Consider the following 4779-nt stretch of genomic DNA (forward strand, 5'->3'; position numbering starts at 1 on the left):
CACCACCGTCATTATCATCATCATCATCATAATCATCACCACAACCACCGCTGCCACTAAAACACTCACTACCATCGCTACCACCACAACCGCCACCACCATTGCCACCAAAGACAACACCACCACCACTACCACCAAGACTTCCGTTCGCTCCACCTGCCATCATCGATTTGAATTCTTTAACTACTACTACTACTAATAATAATAATAATACCACCACCACCAACAACAACAACACCACGTGGTACATACATCAATCCATTCAACAACAATCATGGAAACTTGTATATGACATACAGACACTTCCTTTTTCTTTCTCTCTCTCTCTCTCTCTTTATCTATCCGCGACTTCCATTAAATTGAGTACCAAGATGCTGAGCTTAACACTACAACACAAACATTCCTGCACCGCTTTTGCACTCAATACTTTTCTGCTGTTAACAGGCGGCGAGCTGGCAGAAACGTTAGCGCGCCGGGAGAAATGCTTAGCGCTATTTCGTCTGCCGTTACGTTCTGAGTTCAAATTCCGCCGAGGTCGACTTTGCCTTTGATCCTTTCGGGGTCGATAAATTAAGTACCAGTTACGTACTGGGTCGATATAATCGACTTAATCCGTTTGTCTATCCTTGTTTGTCCCCTCTGTGTGCAGTAAAGAAATAGGTATTTCGTCTGTCTTTACGTTCTAAGTTCAAATTCCGCCGAGGTCGACTTAAGTACCAGCTGCGTACTGGAGTCAATCTAATCGACTGCTCCGCCTCTTCCAAAATTTCGGACCTTATGCCTAGAGTAGAAAATATTTTTCTGCTATATTTAAATACGTATTTTTATGTGTATGTATTTGTATACATGTGTGTATATATATATATAGAGAGAGAGATGGATAAATAGATATGTGAAGGTTTTTGTTAAGCAGTGTCGATTTTTACAATTCGGTTAAAAATGTAACAATAGTATTTTATAAGCTTAAAGCTTATAAGCGATCAGCGCGCGAGGATAAAAGAAAATAGTCTAATAATGGGGCATATAAGCCCTCGACAGAAAAAAAGTAGGTTTTTCCGTCCCAATAATAATACTATTATTATTGAAACAGCAACATCGGCTGTCAAGCGATGGTGGCGGGGGACAAACACAGACACCCACACATATATATATATACGAAAGTTTTCTTTCAGTTTCTGTCTGCCAAATCAACTCAGAAGGCTTTGGTCGGCCTGAGAGCATAGCAGAAGACACTTGTCCAAGGTGCCACGCAATGAGAATGAACCCGAGTCCTAAAATTTTTCAAGGCTGTGCCCCAGCATGGCCGCATTCAAATGATTAAAACAAGTAAGATATATGTTTATGGCAGAAATAGCAGCCGAATTTCCTCCAACTGTACTCTACCGTTTCGAAAAAGGAAGGTCGCGTTCTGTAACGCAATCCTACATATCGACGGGTTTACCGTCATGGAACGCCTCTGATAACAAGTCTTCTCAATCAGTGACGACCTGCGATATAAACCAACCAGATATGAAGCACTTATAGCGGATATATCGATGACCGCACTGAATTTTTAGTGGAGGTGGTCATTGATGGAAGGTAATTGATCTGATGTTAATTTAATTATCGCCTCATGGTTAGATGAGGCTTTCAAAAATAAGTCTATAGACTCATTAAAATGTTCCTCCCCACGGAAATCTTTAGTAAAAGGCGAAAGATTTATCCGCTCTGGGTGAGGAGAAACCAGAGTAAAAATCCAATGTCATGTCTATTATTATACAAAATAGCTAAAATAACAAACACTGATTACAAAAAGTAATTTAATTTACGTAATTAATTCTGTACTACACTAATTTTAAATATATTAATATGTAGATAATTAGCACATTATAATAAATATTTTGAACTCTATGATATAAAGAGATATTTAGGGTATAATTAAATAAAACTAGATTTATTCATACCAGTCAGTGAAATTTGTAATCGACCTTCACCTTTAGAGCGATCGTCAATGTTCCTATCTGTCAGAACCACGTGATTTAAACCAGTTCATAGATATTTAAGGATCTACGTTCGTCACCGCCCAACTGCACCCGCGTGCCGCCTTTCATACAAAGCACACCCGACAAAAAGTTACTTGAATTTTTTATTTCCGCTTGCTCCTCGTGGTCGCTCGAAATGCGAGAAAAAGGAGTGGTGGTGGTGATGATGGTAGTAGTAGTAGTAGTGGTGGTGGTTGTAGTAGTAGTAGTAGTGGTAGTGGTTGTAGTAGTAGTAGTAGTAGCGGTAGTGGTGGTGGTAGTAGTAGTGGTGGTGGGTGGTTGTAGTAGTAGTAGTAGTAGCGGTAGTGGTGGTGGTAGTAGTAGTAGTAGCGGTGGTGGTGGTGATAGTAGTGGTGGTGGTAGTAGTAGTAGTAGTAGTTGTGGTGGTGGTAGTAGTGGTAGTAGTAGTAGTAGTAGTAGTAGTAGTAGCAGTGGTGGTGGTTGTAGTAGTAGTACTGGTGGTGGTTGTAGTAGTAGTAGTGGTGGTGCGTGGTTGTAGTAGTAGTAGTAGCGGTGGTGGTGGTGGTAGTAGTAATAGTAGTAGCGGTGGTGGTGGTGGTGGTGGTAGTAGTGGTTGTGGTAGTAGTAGTAGTTGTGGTGGTGGTAGTAGTAGTGTGGTGGTGGTTGTAGTAGTAGTGGTGGTGGTTGTAGTAGTAGTGGTGGTGGTAGTAGAAGTAGTAGTAGTAGTAGTAGTAGTAGTATAGTAGTCTTATAAAAACGATTGTTGTTGGTGAGGAGAGAGGATTAGCTCCAAGTCGACAAATGATTAAGAAGATTTGAAATCAGCGACGCTCCAACCCTAGCCGCCGTCGCCGCCACCACCATAAGCAACAGCTACAGCAGCGATCGATCGTTGATAGTCCGACGTAAGTTTAAACTGCTAAAAATAGCAGTCAAATTTCAATCATATTACGTCTTGCTATCTTAAGGAAGGACACATTACACGATGTGAGACCTAAGTATACAAAATGACAGGGTGGTCACGGGATAAAAGATTGTTGATCATACTTTTATTGAATCACTATTGATCCGTGACTAAAGAATTTCGGTCTAATGTTACAAGAAGGTTGCTTTCCAATCACATGTTCTCGAGTTCAGTCCCACAGCGTGACATCTTAGGCAAATGTCTTCTACTATAGCGGAAGTAAAGCACCCCAAGCGGGGGTATAAATGAACTTCTTGGGGGTGATGGGGACTCATGAGACATAAGTAGAATTAAGGCGGTGAGTTGGCAGAATCGTTAGCACGCCGGGCGAAATGCTTAGCGGTATTTTGTCTGTCTTTACGTTCTGAGTTCAAATTCCGCCGAGGTCAACTTTGTCTTTCATCCTTTCAGGGTCGATAAATTAAGTACTAGTTGCCTACTGGGGTCGATCTAAGCGACTGGCCCCCTCCCCCAAATATTTCGGGCCTTGTGCATAGAATAGAAAAGAACTTTTTCGTGTGGCATGAGAAGGCAGTCAAAAAGTTGCTGTCTTTTGCAACAACCTACCTTTGCGAACAAGGATTTCCCACCCTAATGAACATAAAAACAAGGCAGAGTAATCGATCGAATCTCGGAGACTTTATCCGAATTGCTCTGGCTTCAAAATGCCCTAATTTTGTTGTAATTTTAACAAAAATGAAAATCATTTCTCCAAAACCTGAAGTGAGAAAGTTTCTAGAAAAATCCTTTTGTTTCATAATGAAGATATTAATTTATTTTATCACATTTAATTCTAATGTTTTTGATAGTATTCTCCATTATATAAATACATTCAACAAACCACTTAAACAGTTCTATATTTAAGAGATGAGGAATTATGTGGTCAATTCGTTCGACTAGAATTCTTCATGGATGTACTCCAGCATGACCGCAGTCTTATGATTAAAACAAGTAAAGGATACGTGTTATATGACAGAAAATAGCAGCCGAGTTTCCTCAAATTATACACTACCGTTTTGAGAAAGGAAGGACACATGTAATGTAAATCCTACAAATAGAAAACATCGACTGGTCTATCGTGGCTGGAACGCCTCTGATCTAAAGACTTCTCAATCAGTGATGACCTACAACGAAAACCAACAGGGTACGAAGCAACAACAATGGTTATTTCAACGCCGCCACAAAAGTTTTTGCGGTAGTCATGGATGGAAAACAATTGATTTGATGTTAATTTAATTATCGCGTCATGGTTAGATGAGGCTTTCAAAAATAAGTCTATAGACTCATTAAAATGTTCCTCCCCACGGAAATCTTTAGTAAAAGGCGAAAGATTTATCCGCTCGGGGTGTGAAGAAACCAGAGTTAGCATCACAGAATTTCACATTCGCTATTATACAAAATATCTAAATAAACAACCACTAATTAAAAAAGAAAATTTTATATATTTAACTAATTCTCTGCTACAGAAATCTTAAATATTTTTTAATGTGAACAATTACTAGTTCATAATAAATATTCTCTACTATATGGTATAACGAAATATTTAAATTTTAATTAATTAATAGTAAATATACCTAATCAACCTTGAAAACTTTCGTCAATTTCTCTCATCTTTCAGCAGGATCACGTGTTTCGAACCAGTTCATAGATATCCAAAGCTCTATGTTAGTCACGGCCAAACCACGCACCGCGGGACTTTCTAAAGGGGACGCCTAACGAAATATTACTTGATTCCCTTAGTATGTTCGCCCAGGCCTACCCTGCTAGAAATAAAAATCAACTTTCCTTCAAATCGAACCTACGATCTTATGAAAACAGTTGCTGCAAGTTGGG

At 39.5% G+C, this 4779-nt stretch overlaps 2 non-coding genes across 2 annotated transcripts; both read right to left on the reverse strand.

Moving 5' to 3' along the window:
- Nucleotides 1-1606: 1606 nt before the first annotated feature.
- Nucleotides 1607-1731, reverse strand: LOC128250839 (U5 spliceosomal RNA). Its single transcript, XR_008266812.1, has one exon. It is a non-coding gene; the product is annotated as a U5 spliceosomal RNA (small nuclear RNA).
- Nucleotides 1732-4186: 2455 nt separating this feature from the next.
- On the reverse strand, nucleotides 4187-4311 carry LOC128250846 (U5 spliceosomal RNA). The gene has a single exon (XR_008266819.1). It is a non-coding gene; the product is annotated as a U5 spliceosomal RNA (small nuclear RNA).
- Nucleotides 4312-4779: the final 468 nt, after the last annotated feature.

Source organism: Octopus bimaculoides, chromosome 25, assembly GCF_001194135.2.
Source record: "Octopus bimaculoides isolate UCB-OBI-ISO-001 chromosome 25, ASM119413v2, whole genome shotgun sequence".
Lineage (NCBI taxonomy): Eukaryota > Metazoa > Mollusca > Cephalopoda > Octopoda > Octopodidae > Octopus > Octopus bimaculoides.